Here is a 25,842-nt window from a genome sequence, read left to right on the forward strand (position 1 = left end):
TTCATGTAAATGAAGTTTCTCATGTTTTACCAGTTGTGGTCTGTATGTTAATGAAGTTGTGACACCTCATTGTCTGAGATGGTTCTCTGTGTCCCACACCCATTCCCATTCTACAAATGATTACCATTTGCTCAGGATTTGATCAACCAAATGGTACATAAACAATATACCAGTTGACTTTCTTCTTCTCTATGATAATTAAGCCATTTTGCGGATGAGCTCATTCTAAAATATACTTTGGAGTGGAATCTGGGTCGAGGCAGACTACAATTTCCTACAATATCTTAATTTGTGTTCCAAAGATTAACGAAGGTCTTACGGGTGTGGAACGGTAAGTAATAGGGTAAGTAATAAATGACAGAATTTTCATTTTTGGGTGAACCAACCCTTTAACATGAGGTCCACCAGTCAGCATTGCAGGATAATTCAGAAGCTTACCTCTTTCATATTAATGTAGTGTTCAAGCTCCTCTCTGAAGATGGATGGCAAGAGGATAAGCCCAGCCCTCAAGTCAATTCCTGCAATGTGGAAAAACATCCTACTTTCACAATCACATATTTTGCAATGTGGTAAAGCAAATTACATATATTGTGAGTTTCACTAGCAAAGTGACTATCTCTACCTGGTAGATCTTCAGCCAGGGCATCCTGTCTTGTTTCAGTGTACTGTTTTGCTAGGGGGGATTTTGCCCTGGCAAGTTTCAGCACATTTGGCAGAACTCTAGCGAAGCCCTCTCTGAAACGATTCGGTCAATCTCATCAAAAAACAAAACAAAAAAAAAAACTGTAGAATGTGAAGACATGATTAACAGTCAGTGCATCACTTTTTATTTAATAAAATGCTGTTAGGTTTCTATACTGTAGCCTTTACAGATATATTTTCAAAAATGTTTATTTTCTGTGACAGCAATCGACATGCCTTCAATTTCACAATTTCCAAAATCATAATAGATTGCCTCCTTGTAACATTCAGGTGTTTTCAATACTCACTCCAGCAGGTGTTCAAGTGTGGGTACCTTTTGACTACATCCTCCACAGACATTTCTTCCATTATTTCTCAACGTCTCCATTTCCAGGACAAATGTTCGTGCCATGCGGTCTTTGACAGTCGAGATGTCTGGATGAGTCTTCCAATACTCACTTTGTAGAACGTTCACATGGGCCTCAACAGACGTTGAATCCTCCCCAACACTAGTTTCCTTTGTCAAAATAACAGAAACAGATAATGCTTAGACTGTGACAGATAATGACAGAGACAGATATGTGAAAAGTCTGCACACTCATTGAACAAGGTGTTTTAGATAAAAATTTAAAAAAATACACTGAACTGCATGAAGAATGAGACCAACCCCCGGTTTCACAGACAAGGCTTAAGCTATTCCTAGACTAAAATGCATGTTTGAACTGCTTTAACTGAAAGCAATTTGTACTGGCATATCTTAAAATATGTCAGTGCCATTGTTTTGTCTCAAGATGCACACCAGTAATGTTTTTTTCTAAGGTATGTTCATAAAAGCTACTTAAATATCCTAATTGAAATAAGGCTTAATCCTGGCTTAGCCTAAGCCCTGTCTGTGAAACCAGGCCCTAATGTTCAGTCAGTGAAAGAGTGAAGTGTATGCAAAAAATATTTAAATGTATTATCTGCCTTACATTGTCCTGCACTAAGTGAAATGCAAAAGTGATTAAAAGTTGAAAAATAAATTATGCATAAAACAGTGGGCTTACATATGCTACACTAGCTGGCTTTCGACACAAACTTGCAGATGCACTGGTGGATCTGGACTGCTTTGTATGGCTGAACTTCTTCAGCTTTCTGACTTCACTGTCACTGACAAGTGGTGCATGTTCTGCTTTAAATTTCCACTTTAGAGACATTCCAGGTGTGATAGTAATAAAATTAGTTGCAGAACAGCTCATCGCACTCAATTTTTAATTTAAGAGTCTGTTCATGACCAATAATATTTAACTAGTTAACGTTACTAATATTTACCATAATTCCGACAGCACATGAAGGCAGCATAAAAACGCTGAGCTCTTGCGCAAGACGCTGCAAAAGACGCAAGACGTTGCAAAAGACGCAAGACGTGATAGTCTAGCCTGAAAAAAATATTTTTAATTAAGAAAGAACATTTATGGGACAGGTCATGTAAGATTTTGTTGATGAATTGAAAAATGTTTAATTTGAGTAGATTTCTATATTCCACAGCAGACGGCACGAAGCAGGAAAAATGGGTTGCACTGCCCAAGTCTGCAGGGGCTAAATGGCGATGGCAAGTGGAAGCATTTTACACGGCTTAATTGACTAACTTATCTGAACAAAATAACTCTAAAATAACTATGTGCGTAACCCAACTAGCAACAAGCCATAATGTGCTTAGTGTAGTTAACGACAGCTTAAGTTATGCTTGTAAACGTTATCAATAGCTAACAGTAGCATGACATGAACAGAAAAAAAAAAAAAAAAAAAATCAAGATTCGGTTACTTAACCCTGAATTTCCTTGACTCTTCTTCGTTAATCTGTATTCCAGCTTCAAATATTTTCTGAATTGTTACACACACACACACACACACACACACACACACACACACACACACACACACACATACACACACACATATTTCAAAAAGTGAAAAACATTCACATCTCCAAAAGATTACAACACACTGAATAATGACAGTTACTAAATTTACTGAGACTGATTATTATAGTTAAATAAAAATATAAAAACATGGAAAAAGTTTTCCACCTGCAATGATGTCTGAATGAATGGGTTAACAATCGCTTTTAGTTTGAAATATAAAACACCTAAAATGTGGACGTATAAGTAAAGGAATATTTATTTTAACAATGTCAATGCAAAAGGGATTTCTTGTGTGGACATGTCCAGACATGTTGGGGTTTCCATGTTTTATGCAAGGTTTATGTAGACTTTTTTCTTTTTCTGTATAATCTGTCCCCATCTATCACAGTAAACTTTCTTCATTTTTATAATTTAAAAAGTTGTTTTGCAAATGGGGATACATTTTGCTAGTTAAATAAAAAATATAAAAACATTTGCTTTTAGTTTATACTGAAATCTAAATCTCTCTCTCTCTTTCTCCCCCCCCCCCCCTCATTGAAGTATATACTTCAATGAGTGTGACACCTTTGAACTACTGAAGAAACAAAGTCACCTACATCTTGGATGCGCTGGGGGTAAGCAGATAAACATCAAATTTTCATTTTTGGGTGAACTATCCCAGCAAGCAATTTTATGTCTATTTTTTTTTACTCTCTGTGTAAGTGACTTCTTGCAAACAATGGTTAGTTCAAAGGTGTAATTTTTCACACCTGGAGATCACGCTGCAATCGACTTGGCTGAAACAAGACCCGTATTTTACTTCTTTGCAATAGCCTCACAGTCACAAGATGCCGGAGGTGCGTTGCATCTTCTCACATGTCTCAACAAGTATGAGGGTGGACTCGTGCCATTGATTACCAACCAAAGGAAACAGTCGTGTACTTTTTACGTGTGAGAAGGGGTACATCGCAACACAGAGGCGTGAGACCAACGCCGGAGAAAGGGTACGTCGCATCACAGACGCGTGACACTAACGCCGGAGAAAGGTTACGTCGCAACACAGACGCGTGAGACCAACGCCGGAGAAGGTGCACGTTGCCACCACAATAAATTAATATCTTACCCTCATGTTTTTTCCTATGTGTTCTTATTTTCTTTATCAATTACTTTTTTTTCTTTTACTTTTCTGTGTTCTGATGACACTGGATATATCCTAGATACAAATGGTGCATTGCATACAAAGTTGTATAGCCTACTGTTTAAAAACCTAATAATAATAATAAAAAAAAATAATTCACTTTCTCTTTGAGATTAATGACTGTACAAATTATACACCACCAAAGTCGCAATTTTACGTTATGTTCACGACTATTACCAACTTCAAATTCAAGCACGTAAAATTTATAATTATAATCTAGAAACATAATATTCTGGGATATGTCATTCTGAGCTTTTACTTTTGATAGTGGTAAGAATTTTAATTAAAAAGCTGACCATACAATGTGTGAATAAATTAGCTCACGATATCAGATTATATGATATTGTTTTCTGGAGATTAAGTCATTTTAATAGCCTATTATTTTCAAGAAATTAAATATAACAAAATATAGGAAATTACTATTCTGATCACAAATTTCTTAAAAGTAATGTAAATGTAAATTATGTTTTCAACAATAGCTGTAGGTTTATTGGCCTCGATGAGCATGAGACTCCCGGCCTGAGATTGTGTCCCAGACGGAATTATAATTCGTGAATCTTTGTAAATATTCGTGGCTTATACAGCGGGAAAATTTACTGTAATGCAGTTCTGTGGTTTTGCCTAGGCAGGGTTATTATAGTTAATTAATAACAAAAACTATTAAAACATTTATGCTAATCGAAATAAACCTAAAATATAAGAAAATATAAATATTAGTTGAAAAAATTAAACTGAAAGAAAATGATTGTTGCCTTGTCAGTATCATTTCTGTGTTTTTTTCCCCCTGACTTTCAACTGACGCGATCATCTTTTCATTAACCGACAAGATTAAATTAAATTAATTAAACAAAATTAGAATTGATAAGTGTCTGTGAATCATCAAAAAAAATCCCAGGGGTTTAGTTTTAGCCTAGGCCTACATGAACAAATAGCAAAATAAACAACAAAACATGAGGATTCATTATAATCACGCATCTGCAGCGCTTCTGTCAACGAATAAAAGGATTGAATTATATAAAAGGATAGCCTATGTCTATGCGCATAACATAGCCTATTAACAAAATGAAAGGGGGAAAATGTGACAATTAGACTATAGTATATGAGTCTCGGTTCATTTGAGAAGTTCACAGAAAGGAAACCGAGCAAAGTTTTTTTATTGTGAGTGTACAAGACTAATAGGCATATTTAACCCTTCACAGATTCGAATGGTGTTGCATCCATGTGACCATAAATGTCTGATTATTTTAAGTTGTTTCCGCTTTTATAAGAAAATTCAAGTGAACGCGTCGCCGCCTCATCACACGGACACAAAACATATCAGTTTTAGTAACTTGACATCGCAGTTGTTAATTGTTAAAATAACATACATTTAACCAAACATATAAAAGGTTATGTGTGTAAAAGCGTTAGGGTCCAAATCGACAATTGGGTTTGTGCCAAATTAGAGAGGTAGGTTATAACGCAGGTTTCTGTTTCAGTTTAGATTTAAATGAATTCGTTTTGGCTTAGGGCCTAACGTTTATATAATTTTTTTTTTCATAACTAAAATAGCTATGTAGTGGTTAATAAAATAATACAAGGACCGTAAATGGTTCTGCCACAAACTCAACTGTTGAACTGGGCTGCGTTTCCCAAAAGCATCGTAAGCCTAAGTTGATCGTAGCTCCATTGGTGGCAATGGAGCTACGATCAACTTAGGCTAACGATGCTTTTGGGAAACGCTACCCTGAACAGTACCAGAGGGTTAAAGGGATAGAGATGTGTATGTTGTCCCAAACACGTATTTCTTTTTCTTTCTTCTCTGACAAAACGCCGCCGTCACGTCGCCGCCTACGATTAGATCTACAGTGATGTCGCCGTGATGTCGCCGCGGGTCTATCGTCTGCCCTCCCTATCAATCCCATTCAAAATTTGACACGGTCTGACGGCGACGTAAGGGTAGACTGCGCCTTATCCTTCGCCTGCTTAGCCTTAGAACTGGCACGGACCGCCCCTCATACAACAAGAGTATTCTTTGACACATAGCATTCCATAGCATCACCTGCGTTCTTTCGAGACGCTCCCGTGAACGTCCGATTTGAGTCACCGCTGTGACACCGGCTATTGGATTTGATCCCGCTGGTGCATCAGCCAGCCATCCAGCAGAGACACTGCTTTACGGGTGTTTACCCAGTGATCATGTAGGCTTAATATTGATTACTTTAAAGGTGCCCTAGAACCCTTTTTCACAAGATGTAATATAAGTCTAAGGTGCCCCCTGAATGTGTCTGTGAAGTTTCAGCTCAAAATACCCCATAGATTTTTTATTATTCATTTTTTTAACTGCTCATTTTAGGGCATAATTAAAAATGCACCGATTCTGTCTGTCCCCTTTAAATGCTCGCGCTCGCGCTCGCGCTCCCCGCCCCCAAGCTCGCACCTCTATAATACATTGTATAAACAAAGTTCACACAGCTAATATAACCCTCAAAATGGATCTTTACAAAGTGTTCGTCATGCAGCATCAGATCATGTAAGTATGGTATTTATTTGGATGTTTACATTTGACTCTGAATGAGTTTGAGGCTATGCTCTGTGGCTAAAGCTAACATTACACACTGTTGGAGAGATTTGTTGGAGACACTGTTGGATACATATTAATGATCCCGACTGTTGCGTCACAGTTGGTGTTAAAGGGATAGTTCACCCAAGAATGAAAATTTGATGTTTATCTGCTTACCCCCAGCGCCTCCAAGATGTAGGTGATGATTTTTAACTCCAACTGTTGCGGTCTGTCAGTCAAATAATGCGTGTGAATGGGAACTCTATCAACAAGAATCAAAAAAACACGACAGACAAATCCAAATGAAACCCTGCGGCTCGTGACGACACATTGTACAAGAAACCGAACAGTATTTGTATCATATTTTACCTCTAAAACACTATGTCCAACTGCATTCAGCAATCAGTTAGTGAGGTCTGATCGCGCTCTGACAACGGCAGTGATGTCTCACACTCATTGAAGTATATGCGCAAGACATCACTGCCGTTGTCAGAGTGTGATAACACCTCACTAATCGAATGCTGAACAAAGTTCAAATACTGTTCGGTTTCTTGTACAAACCGATCGTTTTGTGTCTTAGGATATCAATGTCTCCTCATGAGCCGCAGGGTTTCATTTGGATTTGTCTGTTGTGGTTTTTTTTTATTCTTACTGATAGAGTTCCCATTCACACGCATTATTTGACTGACAGACTGCAGTTAAAAATCATAATTTGTGTTCTACTGAAGAAACAAAGTCACCTACATCTTGGATGCGCTGGGTGTAAGCAGATAAACATCAAACTTTCATTTTTGGGTGAACTATCCCAGCAAGCAATTTTATGTCTAATAGACGTCTAATAGCCGTCAAAACATAGCCCGGCCGTCTAGGCTAAAACAAGGCAAAATTTGGGCTGTCAGTGAAAATCTAATAGACGTCTAACCATAACCCAAGAGTAGACTAGTCATCAAATAGACGACTATTAGACAACTACATATTTATGTCTAATAGACGGTGAATATGGGTCTAGGCTAAAATAAGGCTGAATTTGGGCTGTCAGTGAAAATCTAATAGACATCTAACCATAACCCAAGACTGGACTAGTCATCAAATATACAGCTAATGAATGACTACATCTATGCATGTAAGACAACAAAATAATGGCTAAAGGATTCTTTTCACTTAAATATAACAGGTTCTCATAAATGACAATATAAAAGGTTTTATATAGAAAAAGAACTCAAGATAATACAAAACGATAAAAAAATAATGAAAATTTAATTTTACAAATACAATAATAACAAATAAACATAAAAAAGGGAACATTTTACGGCTTAACATAATAAAAGCATAAAACATTGACAAAAAAGTTAAATAAAAAAGGTTAACAGTTTTTTTTGGTTTATAAAACAACCTGATTAATTTTCGGTTCCATAAATTCCATGTTTTATGTAAAGCACTTTGAATTACCTTGAAAATTGTTGTTGAAATGTGCTATAGAAAATAAACTTGCCTTGCCAAATCAAAAACTCATATTTTCATATAATGATCAAAAGTTTAAAAGATATATGAGGCTTTCGTAACAAATAATAGGATGCACAGGTTTCATGTTTACCCCTTATAAGAAATTGTAGTCTGCCTCGACCCAGATTCCACTCCAAAGTATATTTTAGAATGAGCTCATCCCCAAAATGGCTTAATTATCACAGAGAAGAAGAAAGTCAACTGGTATATTGTTTATGTACCATTTGATTGATCAAATCCTGAGCAAATGGTCATCAATTGTAGAATGGGAATGGGTGTGGGACACAGAGAACCATCTCAGACAATGAGGTGTCACAACTTCATTAACATACAGACACAGCTGGTAAAACATGAGAAACTTCATTTACATGAAGAGTGGTAAACTGTAAACAGGATAAAAGGTTTGAGATTTTGATGTTCTGGGTTCATTCCGACTCTGATGAACCCAAGGTGCTACGTGTACTTTGTCACTGCTACGCTGCAATAAACTTCTTCATCGAGATCTTCAACGTTCTCATCATTTTTTCTTACATTGGCAAGCCACCCAGCGAGGGATTTCCAATAAAGTGGGGAAAGGTAAGAAAAAGCTGTTTTCTTTCTTTTATGCTGGTTTTTGTCAGGGAACCCCCTCGTTTAAAAAAATCTAGAAAGGAAATTAAGGACAGAAGAGAATCGTTTATTCAGTATTAGCAGGAGGAGTTCTTAAGCCTATTCTGTACAATTTTGTTTAAGATTCTAACGGACCTGAATCAGCCCAATGCAGTGTGTTGGTAGAGTTGTATTGGAATTGTTGTTTCTAAAGTAACTGAAACAAAGTGCTTAAGTTTAAAGTTTCTAAAGTAAGTGAAACTTGGTGTTGGTCTCTTATAATTCGGCTAAGATTCTAAAGTAATTGAATCAACCCAACACAGTGTGGTGGCAGAGTTGTATTAGAATTGTTGTTTCTAAAGTAGTTGAAACAAAGTGGTAAGTTTCTGACGTAACTGAAACTGAGTGTAGAGTTGTTATAATTTTGTTAAGATTCTAAAGTAACTGAATTGACCCAATACAGTGTGGTCACAGAATTATTTCTAACCGTTATTTGAAAGAATAACTGAAGTGCAGTGCAGGGAGTCTGACGCAAAGTGATTCTGGGAAATTTAAAACAATAACCCAAAGCAGTGTGGTTTTTCCCAACATACTGAGGCATTGTTTTAAACTTGATAAACTTAAGCCCGAACTACTGTGGCTAGGTATGTGGTTTTGTCCAACTTACTGTGACAGTATTACATGTTTAACTATTTAGAGTAGTAAGATTTAAGGCCTGATGGAGTTCGATTGTGTCTGAATTAGACTAACAGTTATCTTGAAGCAACTAGATAACGTATAGTCATTGAAACAAGATATTGTGAATAGTTGTTGAATTATCATTCAATAAGGTTTTGAAAATGTAGGAAATTATCATTAAATACATAGCTGAGCACGGTTCACCTGGAATGTTTGACGGGATAGAGAAAGCAGATGATCCATACAATTGGGCAATGGGTCAATTAAAAAATTCCCCCAAAATGCCTAAGAACAAAGAAGGAAAAATTGCTAATGCACTTCAAGCTGTTTTTGCTTCGTACAAAGTAATTAGGAAGAAAGTAAACAAGTTAAAAGCTGAAAATGAGCGACTCGGTGTTGGGATAATTTCTACAAAAAATTACCTAGCTAGTGAAATGATATGGAAAGAAGAAAAGATCAGAATGCAGAACGAGATTGCATTTCTTAGAACTAACAATGACATGCTTGAATCATCTGTGGAAAAATTGGCCAACAATTTGGAAGAAACGAAGGCAGCTTGTGAGTTTATGATCAAGAATGGCATAACTGAGAATATCACCAGTAAGACATTGTTAGGTGTCACATTGTCTAACCCAGTTCCAGAAAAGCCAGATTTGCAGGAAAATAGCTCTGAAGGTTTGGAAAGAGATTTTCGGTCATTCAGTAGTCAAGACTGTCTGTACAGTTAGATTTCCCATGGCACCAGTGCATACTACTACAACTGTGCGTGCTATTGAAGGAAGGGAAGAGCAAATGACCACTACTATGGTCAGAGGATTTAATCCAACTGAACTAGAAACTGTGATCAAGAATATTGGGAAATTTGATCCTGCTAAACAAGATCCATTAGATTTTCTGAAAAACCTAGAGGAATATGCAGAGATTTACCAATTTACAGACAGTGATGCATGTGTTTTGTTAAGAATGTGCTTACCTGACACTTTGTCTGGAGCCTTAACTCAAAAAAGTAAAGGACAGAATTGCTAATAAGTCAGAGAGGAAACAGGCACTACTTGAAGTTTTAGGTGTAATGTCAGTTAATTGGGATAAAATATCTGAGATGCACATGAGGAAAGGGGAGCACCCAGCAGCGTTTTCAGAAAGATTATTGGACGTGTTTAAAACTTTCAGTGGCAATTCGGATATTACTAAGAATGATGTCAGTTTCAAGTCTGCCTTGTTTAACAAATGTGACCCACTCACTCGTTCTGCTATGTCAATGCTTGTGACACCTCTCTCTGAGTATAATGACATTATTGCTAAAATGACACAGTTCTACAACAATAATGCAAATGCAAATAGTCAAATGAAAGATGCCAAATCTAGACATCCAGTTGCTGCTTTTGGCAGAAGAGAATGTTCTGGATTATCTGATGGTTTGCATCATAGAACAAGAAGATTTGCAAGAGTAAATTCAGAAGGTGTTATTCTTCGCTATGCATGTGGAAAAGCTGGCAACATTGCTAGACATTGTCAAGACAATGAGAGACCTCAAAGCTTTTTCTGTCATGCATGTGGAAAGCATGGTCACATTGCAAGGCATTGTCTGGAGAAAAGAAGGGAAGATCAGGAGGTTGTTTGTTTTGCATGTGGAAAAGCTGGTCACATCGTTAGACATTTTCAAGACAATGAGAGATCTCTTCAAAGATTTGTCTGTCATGCGTGTGGAAGGGATGGTCACATTGCAAGGCATTGTTTGCAGAAAAGTAGGAAAGATCAGGAAGTTGTTTGTTTTGCATGTGGAAAGACAGGACAAAAGGCAAGAGAGTGTCACTTTTCACACAAAAGAAAGGTGGGCTATCATGATTTGCTTAAGAAAATAGGCAATTTAGAAACCCAGTTGGCACTGTTGAAAGGAAATAAAGAAGAAGACATTAACACTTTGCCAGACACATCAATGCATGAACAACATGACTGTAACTAAGTCACAAGCAGATGATGATGTTAATTAGAATTGTTTTATGATAGTAGCACATTTTCAAAAGAATGTTTACTATCAAAAGGGGGGTGATTCTTTAAAAATGTTTTAATGGCATTCATTTTAAAAAAAGATTAAAAGACATTACTGATGTTTGATATTTTGAGATGAAATGTCTGTGACTTTGATTTGTAAATGTGAAAAGATTATTGTGGGGGAAAGGGGGGCAACCTTTTCTGATTATTGTTTCAGATATAAGCATCGAGATGTTTGTCTGAAATCTGTAAACTCCTGGAGAAAGATGATCGTTTGAAAGATGGTTGTTTGAAGGACGAGAAGGCCAGTGGAACCAAGGGATTTTCTCAAGAAAACATTTTTTGAATGTGAAAAGATTCTTGTGGGGGAAAGGGGGGGGCAACCTCTTCATTTTGATTCTTGTTTCAGATACTAGCATCGAGATGTTTGTCTGGAATGGGTAACCTCCTGGAGAAAGATGATCTGGTCGTTTGAGGAACAAGAAGGCGAGTTGAACCAGTGGAGCCATGGGACATTCTCAAGAAAAAGAACAGTGATCCATGATCCAGAAACCCAGAGATTTCCAGACCTGCAAGATCCAGACCCCCAGGCCTAAAAGTTCTAGAAACCCTGAGAACCACCATGGGATGAATGGAACAGATGGAGTGACACAGGCTCAAACAACAACAATGACTGCTTCTTCTAGGACTTATGGTCAAGGTGGAAAAGAATGGACAATGAGAAGAGAAACAAGAGGAGATCAAACAGCTTCAGAGACTACGGACAGACATCCTTCCACCTAGATGGAAAACAAGTGGGCAAAAGAACATACCCACACTAAGAAATGCACAACGACAGACTCACTGCACATGACACTAGAATGAGACAAATATATGCATACTTGGATGCAGAAAATGTATTATTGAATGCTGAACACACACCTGTGGGTAAAGGATGTCCACACTGAGAAAATGGACACAATACACAGGACAAAATGAAAAAGCATGCGCACACACACACATATTATATTGTCTATTGATTTTTGATTAGAGTTAATAAAAACTAAACAATTTGCTATTATTACTGATGCAAAGGAAAGATTATGAAAGCCCAACAAGGTTGTTTTGAAGAAAAAAACAAAAAAGACAAGATTTTGGCAAAACAAATGCATGTTGGGGACTTAGCTATTGCCTATTCTGGTTTCATTTGGGACGTAACCTTTAAAACAGCTGTGTATGTATCTTCCTTGTTATTATGTTTAAATGTCAAATTGCAAATAACTCACTTTAGGACACTCCCACTGGCTGTGATGGTCCTTGAATGTCTTCTCACCCAAACCCAAGATGTTTGTATTTCATTTTGCCAAATTTTAGAAGAGTCTCTTTGATAATTCTGCCCAATTGGATGGAGCTGTAACCAGTGTGCATGAGGTGATGACCCAATGACGGGTAAGATTCTCTTTTGGCCAGCGGAGGACAACCTAAGGCAGGGCTTCACCGCCACTGGGCACCTGCCCAATAGAGAACGGGAGGTGTAATCTGTGAAAATGGAGTGGTTGTGATGCTTCTTTTGGGCCAAGAGCATCAAAGGGGGACTATAAGAAATTGTAGTCTGCCTCGACCCAGATTCCACTCCAAAGTATATTTTAGAATGAGCTCATCCCCAAAATGGCTTAATTATCACAGAGAAGAAGAAAGTCAACTGGTATATTGTTTATGTACCATTTGATTGATCAAATCCTGAGCAAAGATTGAGACGGTGAAAAGATTCTGTGGAACCTGCCCTTCAACACCTGAGAGAAAATATAGAGGCTTATAAATGGCATACAAAACATAAGAATATCACAAGTCACAATTAATAGAATTTTGTCGTCATTACATTTCTGGCTTCCAACAATTATGAAAACAAGATAATCAAGATAAAACTAATATTGTGGCACATTCTGCTTTGCAATGTTAATTTAGAAAAAAAAAGGGACACGCAAGATATTACAATGTACTAACAATGTTTCTTGAAGAAGAAAAATCAGAAAGAACAGTTTAAAGAAGTTTCAAATAATTCAATCAGTCAATAATGTCAAGAATTTCCTGGCTTGAGCTGAGCATTCCTTAAGTGTGAATTCAATGGCATTTTAGTAAAACTGACCAAAGTTAATAAACAAGACAACAAATTATTGACTAAATTTAAAGGATATTTTCATTAAAAGACAAAAAATTATGACTAATAATCAATATGAAACAACACTAGAATTTGCCTTAGAGCCAAGGTTAAATTTTTTTATATTTTATATATATATATATATATATATATATATATATATATATATATATATATATATATATATATATATATATATATATATATATATATATATAAAATTTATTTATTTTTTTATTTTTTTATAATTGCACTTTGTATCATTGCGCCCTCTTCTGGACTGTTGATTTAAAAATCTGGGTGTTCTCTTGTAATTTCACATAACTGAACTAATGTTTAGAAATATAATCAATTTAAAACAAATGTTTCCAAAATTTGAATTAAGTGAAAAATTTCAGTTTTGTTTTTGGACCTACACCCTTTTCCTTAAAGCTTTCGCCAATGGAATATGTTGAATATAGTTTACAAAAATGTTGACTATGTTTTGGAGTTTTCATTAAACATTATATCCACTCTTAAAAAAATGAATAAATGAATGATGTTTATAATGACTAATCATGTAAATCAAGATTTCAATACTGACAAAAATTGACCATAATTGAGCAGCCATATACACCAGCCAATTTTCTAAATCAAAATATGAACATTTTAGAACACAAACAAAATGTATCATAATAGTTTCTGGGCATTATATAGTAAAACATGTTTGCATTTTAGCCTCTAGATAGTTTGCCAGAAAACATGGATCAAACAAGAGCAGATGAAGAGTTTAGAACAGAATTATCATACCTCTGCCAGCCTCAGATTCTCTGGTTTGGTCCTGACGCTGCGAGATATTGAATCCAGTACTTCAGTTGTGCTCGAGTTCTCTTTACTCACACTGACCAAAAACTGCACAAATGGTCGGCAAATTGTTTAGATCAAATATTAATTTGAAAATATTACAGATTAAGCCCTTCATGCCCAGGCTTACTTAGGAACTTCAGATTGTTGTGCTGTTTTTTTTTTTTTTTTTACCTTGACTGGTTTCTTGTGAGGCTCTTTAGCAAAATAGAAAACAGTCAGCACCTTCTGTTTCTGAGGTAGAGGGACAGGCAAGTACAGGAAGGGGTCAAAGGTTATGGAAACCTAAAAAAAATAAAATAAAAAAAAAAAAATCATAATAAAAAAAAATGAAATAATAGATGAGTAAACTCCCACAACCATATAGCTAAGAGATACTAGACATCATAATTATCTGCCCAACATCATCAAAAGTAATAAACATTTCCTAAAACACAAAGGCGGCCTAAACTGGGGACCACTTGACTCAGTTTAGACCTGTATCAATATCCCATTCTGTTTCCCATACAAACCAAAAAGCCAAATCAAAAGTAACAGACACTTAAAGTGTTACAAAAGATTTCCATTTCAAATAAATGCTGTTCTTTTGAACTTTCTATTTAAAAATCCTGAAAAAAATGCATCCGTTTCCACAAAAACATTTAGAAGCACAACTGTTTTCAACATTGAAGATAAATGTTTCTTGAGCACCAAATCAGCTTATTTATAATGATTTCTGAAGGATTGTGTAAAACCTGAATTAAGTGACAATATTCAGCTTTGCCATAACAGAAATAAATTATATTTTGAAATATACAAAAATAATTTTAAACAGTAATATTCAAGAGACCTTGCTTAAAAAAAAAAAAAACCTCCAAACATTTGAACAGTAGTATATACATTTCAATCATAGGTCTTGTTTTGCTCTTGACGCATTACCTTAGAACACACTGGACACACCAGCTTTGACTTGTACTGGCCCTGAAAGAGGTCAACAATGAAGGAATCGTTCCTCATTTTATGCCTCTGCCATGCCTCTTCTGCAATAACCTGCCAAACAATAAACAAGAACAACGTTCAGCAGATTTGTAACGATACTTGATAAAGCTTGATACTACTAGTAAGAATGCTTACGTTTGTCAGTTGTAAAACTTAATACAACATTTTTATTTGTTTTTTCCTGGTATTTGCACACTCTGCCCCAAATCCAAGTGCACAATCTCTTCCAAAATTCAACTGAAACCCTTTTAGGTAATATTGTTCAGTATGTTTTGAGACAAAAATCAAGAACTCACTTCATCCTGACGGCCGTCTGAGTCAACGGTCTCTGTATATGGTTTGTGTTGGATGCGGTTCAGGTCCTCATGCAGCCCATCTAGCAAGAAAGCCATGAACTCCTGAGCATCGTGCTGTGCGTAGCCTGTAAACTGACTGGCCTTACTGGCAACTATAGCCTATGAAGAGAAATGAAACACCACCCGGTCATTATGGGTTTTTTAACCATTACATATGGAAAACTAGCGGATATGGTATAACAGGACAGTTTTGTTGCTTCATTGATACCTTTAATTTGGAGGGTTGAAATGCGTGGTGAGTGCCCTTCCACAACGCACGAAGTAGAACAGCAAAGCCAATGGCCAGTCGTCCACCCGTGCCCAATGGGTTAGAGTACAGTTAATCTCTGACTCAAATGCCCGGTCTGAAAACAAACAACACAAAAACACACAGCTGGGTAAGACACATAACCATATGAAAAGTTGCAATTCTCATCAACGAAAATGCCACTGACCGTGGAAATAATCCCTGAGCTCCCGTGTGTTGGAGAGGGACTGGATCACACTGTTCATAAAGCAAGTGTTTCCCAAATTGACTAGTCCAGTGAAGCCGGGGAGACACACCTTCTTCTCCTCTACTTCTTCAGCTCTCTCACTGCCTGCAGGAGGAGTGTGAGTCATGGGCTGCACCATGCAGGTGGGCTTGGGCTATGGACAGATGAAAAGAAAAGTCTTATCTAAAAGGTCTGAGACAAGTTATGGTCCACTAGATTATCATATGTGACATAAACATGATGATGCATCCTTATTGTCTGCTATATTACCGTTACAACAGTTGGTTCCTGTTTGAGGGACACATGTTCTGGGACTGAGCGAGGGGCCACGGCATCCAGACCCGAGTCCTCTGGGGCTCGAGGGGGTTTGACTTTCTCCTCTCCCACACGTGGTTCTTCTTTAGCAGGAAGTGCATGCTGGCTGCTTCCTGGCTGACTCTTTTCAAGTGTGGAAGGGCTGGAGGGCACAGCAACCTTGGCGCCCCCCACTGCACCTTAAACAATAGACAACAGACAAGAGAAAAATAAAGCTTATGGTTAGCAGATAAAAGTCATAGCTTCAATATTCAATCATTTCTTATTAATATGTTAAAAACAGTTTTACTGCTTAATATTTTTGTGGAAATCATGATACATTTTTTTCAGGATTCTTTGATAAATAGAAAGTTCAAAACAAAAGCATTTATTTGAAATAAAAATTGTTTGTCTCTACTATCACTTTTGATCAATATTAAACAGTAGTGTATATTATTATAACAACCACAACTGAACAAGCTACTTAAGTTAGGCTGGGTATTGTCAACCACTTCATGATACACTTAATTTGTGAAGCATTACCATATCACAGTGTATCAATACATAACTGGACTTGAAAAGCCCTAGTAAAACACAATGTTGGAGTGGTAGCCAAAATTGAGAGAAGGCTATGTAGAGCAGTGTCTGTCGGGAGCCTGGCATAAAGACAAGAACACATTGGCACATTTGGCTTGACCCCGTCTCACACTCGTATTGAGTTACTGGATCACTCCCTGTAGTCACATTCCTTTTCTTGACTGGTTCCCTCATTTCAGCATGTAAACAAAAACAGTCCAGCTTTTCCACAGTAATAATATAATATGTGCTCCCTATTACACGTCAGAGCTCTCTGAAAGATCAAGGGTCCAGTTGTTTTTATTTAGCCAAGCCTTAAAGGCCTTTTCACACTGAGCGTGGTTAAGTTATGTGAATGCATAGATCCCTATGGAACTATTCACACCAGGCGCGATCATTCTTTCGACCAGTGTTTTGATTTTTTCCCCTGTCGTTCTATGATAAAATAGGCTGTCCAATTAGATTTGAGCTTTAGATCACATACCCGGAGTCACTGCTGTCGCACAAAAGGGCGAGATTGGTGGCGCAAGAGAATGGATGCGGAGTTCTTTTAATCATTGGTGTCTGAGAACAGATTTAGGGTGCTTTCACATTAGCACTTTTGGTGCGCACCCGGGTTCGATTGACGTCAGAGTTCGGTACGTTTGGATGATGTGAACGCGGTCTTCTGAACTCGGGTGCGCACCCGCGAACCGTACCCGAGTCCGCTTAAAAAGGGTGGTCTGGGGTGCGGTTGAAGTGAACTCCGGTACGGTTCGCTTCTGATATGAATGCAAACGTACCAAATTGCGGAAGTGAACCGCTATTAATGCCGTATTATTTGATAAAAATGTGTGTTTGTGTGTGTGTTTCACTCACTTTCCCAACGAGCGTGACTGACGTGCTGCAAGCAGAGAGCTGTAGTGTAGCCTTTCTTATTTCTGCTCACCTTCCGTACTACAGTCGCGGCAGATAGAGGCAAGTGTCGTTATGAACAAAACCAACGGTTAAAAAACAAAAATATGAAAGTGAGGAGAGCAACGTTATGCATTTTGCCGCCTTCTCCTGCGCCGTCGTTACTAAGCAACGGAGTAAACAGCTGCTGGTTTGATGACGCAAACGAACCGCGGGTCGGACCCAAATAATATAATGTGAACACAGTCCAGTGGGGGCAGGGGGAGGGGGGAGCAATCGAACTCGGGTTCGGTCCAGGCAATCGAACCAAGTGTGAAAGCACCCTTATTCTCACATGTTCTTCCACTTTAGAGCGCAGTCGGAAGTTATTACAAGCACTCGATGATGGTTTAACCCTTTCAAGCGTGAGTTTAAAATATTCTAACTGTCCCCCCAGAGTGAGTTTTTTTAAAGGCGACCGTTATTTTAGAACGTTTGCCTTTAATGTTTCCATAGCGACGCGTCATGCGTGTCACGAGCGCTGAGCGCAGCCACAATAACACTGTATGACAGGTGGATCGCTATTATTTTGTTTTTCCTTGTTTATTTAAAATATTCACAAACTTGCTTTCCATGTTATCAACTATCTGATATTCCGATCCTCAAATATGTGTAAGGGAGTGTGTTTTGTAGTTTAAAAGCCTTTATAAATGATCTTTATCTTGATCTATAACGCGAGATGGGCGGCGCCATCTTAGTTTGCCCCGCAGTTCGCAGAGTCCTGTCAGTCGGATTTACAGCAGGTGAATTCATCATTTTCTCCCGAAATATATGCAAGTAAGTGGCTGATGGTGAACTGGAAGAATAATAGAGTAAACTTTATAGTTACTTGGGCCCATTATGTGTGTCTGATATGAATAAATGTCGGCAAATTATATATGAATGGATTGTTATTGCTCCTTCCACTGATGTCTGACATCAGTGTGTATTTTATAAACTCTAAATATATTGTTTTAATGGTGCTTATGCATATTTAAATGTCTGAAACCTTAAAAGAAACGTTATGTTGGTGAAAACACTGCATAGTTGTGATATATGACAAGAGCTGCGCGCGTCCGTCTCACAATAAAAGCGCGAAAGCGCAGTTTGAATCTGGCAGTTATGTGACGTCGCTGAACGTTCGAAATCCCATATGTGGGACCGTACGCCCAGGGGCACTGAAATAAAAATCCCATATGTGGGACCGTACCGCTCAAAGGGTTAAAGTCGGGTTTGAGCAAAAACATAGTAATAATCTCATAAGTTGTGATGTAGCTTAATGCTAATTGTAGCTCTAATTACACCTGTTACCCAGCTGCAATATTTTATGATGTATTAAGTAAGTTCTCATAAGATCTCGTAAGATCCCAATTTTTTTTTTTTTTTTACACCGCAGAAACTTTATGCAGGAACTAGGGACTTGGGTGTGGTACTCTGTGTGTTTCGACTGCAGGAATCAGGGTCTAGATGAAGTTCAGGGTAAAAATTTCCCCTCAGAAAGTACCTGCTCACAGGGTAGTACTTTTTCGAAGCTCTGGAACTTTCAGGGGTGGGAATTGGGTGCTGAACATGCTGATTGGTTGAGTTCACGGAGCATTTTGATTGGTTGACTACATGCAGCATTTTACTTCAACCACCAATTTTAAAAGTCTGTTGCAGTGCGTACAGTAAGAGTTGTTTGCTATTCGAATCAACAATGGAGTTTAAAAAATACGACCGATGGACCAACGATGAGGTTTAGGCTTTATTAAGCTTATATTTGGAGGACAAAATGGCTGGAACTGGAAAGTCGCACCCAGTCCTATGTCACCGGACTTAATCTTCACAGTACTTTGGACCGCAATGGAAACGCAGACAGCAACGTGTCTGGGGGAAAAAAAAGTTCCTGGAGCAAATTGTTCTGGGTAATTTCGGCGGGAAAAGCAGCTATAGATAGCTTGTGTTTCTCGCGTAGCGCCAAACTTTTTTTTATCTTAATATATACTTTTGTATGTTGTGTAGCGGTTGAGGTTAAGGCCAAATTGGAAAACCTACGAGATACATACATGAGGAAAAATGTATTTATATAAACACATGTGTGTGTGTTTGTTTGTAAAAGACTGTTCAGAAGCAAAGAGAATCCAGGCAGCAGACCTTGTGTGGCAGGGGCCTCCAGACCCCCCCAGCGCTGACTGTGTCTCTTCTTCAGGGTGATGTCGATTCGGGACGGAGTAAAGGCATAGCTGGACTGATCTGGCTGGATTAGATTCCTGAAACATCAGCAGATGCAACCAATAAAGAAACCTTTAGAAACACACTCTTGATAAGTGGATCGACGGAGATTAGGATGCCCATCAGACAATCTTACCTGAGTTTAACCTGCCATTTAAAGACAGTGTTTGGTCCGCAATCCGGATGAAGGCGCAAAAAGTTGGGATCACTGTGGACAGTTTCAACAATTAATGGAAATATAGGAGTTTCTCATGAGGAAACTCATGAGTGCAGATTAATATTTCACCTGGTCTGGAAGATAAGAGTGAAGTCTTGTTCCCTGAACAGCACCCTGGAGGTCTGCCGGCAAATTTCTTTCATGTAGACATTAACAACCATCAGGTCTGTCCCTTTCTCATAAGAGTCATTCTTCACCAACTTCAAGTTCACCATCGGCTCTGGACCTTAACACACATCAGTCATGAGAAATAAAAAGGTCAAAAGGTTTTGGGTCAGTAAGATTTTTTTAATGTTTCTGAAAATCTAAGCGTCACAGTATATTACAAATGTTTTTAACTAACCTTCTGTATCCTCCTCATGGCTCCCTACCATGTGGCTCCTCCTTGGACTTGTCTCTCTTCTCCTCTGTGCAGCTCTTCTCCTCTGTGCAGCTCTTTCTGAGGAGACTCCTCTCTCTTTGAGGATGTTGAAACAGGCTCTCCAGATCCTGATTCATGAGATGGAAGCACTTTAGGGATCTGGGTATCAGCTTGTGGCTTCTTTTCCTCCTTTCTGTTTCCCGTCTCATCTGATGCAATTTTTTCAGAGTTTGTTTTCATAGGAGAAGATCTCCTCTCTTGATGCGTCACCTTCGGCTCACACACAGAGGAAACAGTCTTGCTATCATCTGCTTCAACCTGTAAACAACACAAAGGACAGACCACAGGATGTGAGAGACTCTTTTTCCACCATTCTATTTCCTGCTGATTATTTTCATTTTCAGGTGAAGTCTCACCTGATTATTGTTATTAGTCTCACCTGAGCATTGCTTTTTGGCCTCCTGTCCACTCCTTTTTCTTTGGCCGATGTCTGGCATGCTTGACCTTTGACCTGCACCTGAGCCCTGTTGTCTTTTGCATTGCTAGATGAAGAGGCACCACTGCTAACGGCTGACGTGTGTGTCTTGCCATTAACTGCTTGTTTGGATTGAGACGCCATCGATGAGCAGGGAGCTAGAGGGGACTCCTTTGTGTTTTTGGAGGGTCGTGTGGTACGCTTTGCGCTGGGCTCATTGATCGAGTCTGCTTTATCGCTTGATTTAATGTCTGCTACTTTCACGCCTGTGCTCTCAGTGAGCTCCACCTGTTTGCCTTTCATCCCTCGTTTAAACCCACGGTCGGGTTTACCTCGTTTTTGTTCAGCAGAAGTCACTGCGGGCGTTTTCTCAATGCTTTCGCTAGATTTTTCAGGCCGCCCTGTGGTTGACGGCTGGTGGTTGCTGCCATTCTCTGTAAGGATGTTCACCATCTCTGTCTTTTTCTTGTTCTGTTTAATGGGGAACATGAATAAATAAAGCTTGTCTGAGGGATCTCTGACTAGGCAAACATTCATGAACACTCAAAGCTGCTTGTGTGCATGGCAACACAGTTCTGACATTGCTCTTGCACAGACCAATAGGAAATATCTGTAACTTTCAAACTTTCTAATCATCCTAATAACTTATATATAACCCATATTATGCTACCAGAGTTAAATATTGTAGGGCCCTATAAAATTCGTTTTATTTTTTCCCAAATTCAGTTTTATTTTTTCCCAAATTCTGTTTTTTCCATTTTAATTTTTCTGGATTCCGTTTTTTTTCTGTTTTATTTATTTTTTGACTCCATTTTAATGGTTAAATTAAATTTTAGTAAATCAAAAAGCATGTCTAATTTATTGAAATAATGAATCTTGTCCAATTTACCAACAATTTAATAAAAGTTTAACAAAAAAAATTAAAAATTTTTTTAAGGGCCCTAGGCATTTTTTAGGTAAATGAAACTGCGCTTCCGCATCATTTCAGAGGCACACAGGCATGCAGGATTCATGTTTAAATAGTCTTTTTGTGGTTTAATATTCATAGTCACTAGTCAATATCGCGACTTAATTTACGTGTACTGACCTGCTTTTAATTCATTCATCAAAAATTTGACAAATTCCGTGACATTCCGCGTTATATAGTAAATTTTGTTTTTATGACTGGATTCTGCGATTCCGTCCGTGTTTTTTGCATCGCGGAAATCATAGGGCCCTAATATTGTATTATTCATTTTATAATATTCTACTACTAAATAATATTTATTAATAATATAATTATTTTGCTAAATATGTTAAAAAACCTTACATAAAACCTTAAATTTCATTAATGACATTTTCAAACACCATCAAAAGGGATGTCTAAATAGACTAAAGGCCAATACTCACCGCACAGACAAATGCCAACAAACACCAACAAACAAGTTGGCCTTTAAATTTAGGATTTTATGAGAAAAGAAAAAAAAAAACATGTTCACACTGCCCCAACAGACACTAACAAACATTGACTGAACATGCTCACTAGGGTGAAAAACTCTGACCAACGCCAACAGAGGTAACACTAATCCAACAAAACCCAACAAATGTGTTTGTTGGTATTTGTCTGTGAAGTGTGAATTGGCCTTAATAAAGAAATTGCATTAGATTAGTCAATTTACACAAAATTTACAAAACAAAAATTTACACAAAATTTACAGAATTTCTTTCTAAGGAATGACAGCTGTATCTGCCAACAAAAATAGATTTTGCTTAGCAACAAACTACAACAAATTAGTGGGAAGTAAAAAAAAAAAAAAAAAATCTTGTTTGAAAAGGAGATGGACTAGTCTGGGTAAACCCAGCCTGATCCGCCGGCGATTTGATTTCGCTCGGCAACTCAGTCTGGAAACCCCTGCATTCATTTCTGCTGCGCTGTTACATTTTTGCGGGAACCAATCACAGACTGGCTTTTCCACCTTGCTCGCTATTGCGGTATAACACGATGACGATAGAGCTTTCAAACTCTATCTGATCTACCCGTCTCTCCAAAATAACAATGCACAATCACAGTGACGCCGATTGTGTTAAGCATTTACCTTATCCGAGAGAAATGTAGCAGAGCGTTGCTCCGACAGTCTCTTCAAAGGAAGATTACAAATGCGATTGATGACACACGACGATTCTCTGTGTTGTTTTGGTGGTTTGCTTCACGATGTGAGTACAGGACTCTTTTACTTCAATGCCCCTTGATGGTAGACAATATTTGATTATTTGCTCTATATTTTCGTTCCCTGCTTCTTGAATCTCGCGCCGCCTGAGCTGACTGGAATTCTTTTTGGTTGTCATGACAATGACGTAGTTTAGGGCGGCTATATTCCGCGTTCATTTACACTGAACCAGAACAGTATCAGAGTCGCCTTTTAAACTCTCGACGATGCTGAATGACTTTCTTTAGTTCGCAAACAAATCGCTCAGGTGGGTGTAAATACCGATCACTTTCATGTTTTTTGCACAACCTGCAAAAATCACTCGATGCCATTGCTGCTTCTGCAAACCGCGGATCAATGCTACAAAGCAATACAAACTAAACCTGCGTCTCAATCAGCTCCCTAGTTCCCTAGGTCGTGAATCAGTATATCATGAAAGTGAATGTGGCTGATTCCCTGATCAGTGCCCTGACTACTGAACTAGGGAGCTGATTGAGACACACGGTAAACCTGCCTGAAGTTTTCGCATCGCTCTGCAAAAGTACGTCACCCGGATCGTTGATCTGATTGGTTGAAGGACTATCCAATTGCGTGACTAATGCTCGTTGATCACGCCTCGTGTGCAGTAGGAAATACATAGCAAACTCCCCAGACCAATGTTCAATTTTAAATTGAGCTTGGTCTGGTGATAGCCAGACTAGAGATGGACAACAGGAGGGAAAAAAAAGAAAAGAGCAGAGCATGTGTTCTTACAGCGAAGGTAGGCCACGTGTTGAGGGGATCTTCTTGTGCATGACAAGCTGCAGAACATTTGTTTTCTCCTTATAAAGCAATTTACTGCAGGAGGCTTCAATCTCTTCGTGGAGATGACAGCTCCATCACGGCCATCTGAGAAAACACAAACAGCACAGTACACTACTGTTCAAAAATTTGGGGATGGTAGGATTTTTTTTACTGTTTGTGAAAAAAGTCTCTTAAGGTCACCAAGGATTCATTTATTTGATCAGAAATATAGTAAGAACAGTAATATTGTGAAATATTATTACAATTTAAAATAACCGTTTTCTATTTTAATATATTTTAAAATTTATTACTGTAACAACAAAACTGAATTTTCAGCATCATAACTCCAATCTACAGTGTCACATGATCCTTCAGAAATCATTCTTATATGCCGAATTGCTGCTCAAGAAACATTTCTTCTTATCAATGTTAAACTTTTTATCAGCATTCTTTGATCAATAGAAAGTTCAAAAGAACAACATTTATTTGAAACAGAAATCTTTTGTAGCATTACAAATGTCTTTACTGTCACTTTTGATCAATTTAGGAGTCCTTTCTGAATAAAAAGTATTAATTTCCTTCAAAGAAAATAAAGAAAAAAAGAAAAAAAGAAAAAGCATCTTACTGAACCCAAACTTTTGAAAAATAGTGAACACTCAAAAGTGAACAAAGACAAACACAGCACACACTAACAAAAGACCAACATTAGCCAAATACGATAGACACAAGCACACATAATGTCCTTACCCGGCAAGCGGATGTGGCAGGCGGAATCGGAAAAGGCAGAATCGATATCTTCTACTCTCAGCACCCCAGCATCTCCACAGTTCAGCCTCACAATCACCTCGTACGCATTCTGCTTCCAGTCCAGAAACAAATCTACAGACAAATGAACATTCATGTAAGGCTGGATCCATCACAAACACATCACATCACATCACATTACATAATAAAATATCACTGAAGAAAACCCTGACTGTAATTAAAAGTATTTTTCCATAAGCAGAGGGAAAACAAGAATATTTATGTACAGAAAACACAATGAATTATTACAAATAGCAAAAATCAAACCTGATTTCATGATAACGCTACACGATCTGAAAGCCAATCATAGCAGAAAGCCCAACTCCCTTCGATTTCAAACCGCTCTGTTATTGAGTTTAACATAGGTGCGTGTTAGCGAGCAGGTCAGAGACAGCAGGAAAGAGCGAGAAAGAGAGCGTGTTTATCTCAGGATCAAGCTTCAGGGTCAAGTGACAGCTAGTCCCGTCCCTTAACTCTCTCTCACTGTGACACACAGATCTAAAAGGTCATCAAGAAACCGCCACGCCCCACAGCTGGGCTTCTATTCCACGTGATGTCATCTCCACTCTGCCAGTATCCCATGAGCCTCCCTTGTATGACAGGAATCAGCAGTCCAGAGATAGACTTCTCCCTCTGTGTAAGGAAGGTGCTCTGCTCCATCTCGCAGAGACAAAACACAACACTTTGACAAAAGAAAGACAATGGCGCACCCATATCGAATGCATGTAGAAAGGCCAATGAGGAAGGAATACTCTAAGTGAAGTCTTCTCATGCATGTGCCGGGCAGAGTCACTCCACTGACCTTGACAAAGCACTTCTTTACTGAAGCAGTGGCTCACAGGCTTGGATTACAACACTTCAGCACTCAGCACAGCACTGCAGAGGCAAAACACTCAGCAGACAGCAAACGCCAATGTATGTTTGTTAGGGCTGGGCGATATATCGCATGCGATTGTCACGCGCATTTCGTCAGTATAGCCGGTTCCCTGATTACCGCTAAATCGCCATCACCTGCTTTCAAATGGAGCGGCATTTAATAGACAGAGCCGTAGTTCACTGACAAGCCACGCAATATCGCGTTCATTATCGAAGGCGATTCATCTGCGATATGAACGCGATATTGCGTGGCTTGTCAGTGAACTACGGTTCTGTCTATTAAATGCTGCTACAT

General features: G+C 38.3%; 1 pseudogene; it reads right to left on the reverse strand.

Moving 5' to 3' along the window:
- Nucleotides 1-1,076: 1,076 nt before the first annotated feature.
- LOC125260916 lies at nucleotides 1,077-25,614 on the reverse strand (annotated as a pseudogene).
- Between the last annotated feature and the right edge of the window lie 228 nt (nucleotides 25,615-25,842).

Source organism: Megalobrama amblycephala, unplaced genomic scaffold (assembly GCF_018812025.1).
Source record: "Megalobrama amblycephala isolate DHTTF-2021 unplaced genomic scaffold, ASM1881202v1 scaffold199, whole genome shotgun sequence".
Lineage (NCBI taxonomy): Eukaryota > Metazoa > Chordata > Actinopteri > Cypriniformes > Xenocyprididae > Megalobrama > Megalobrama amblycephala.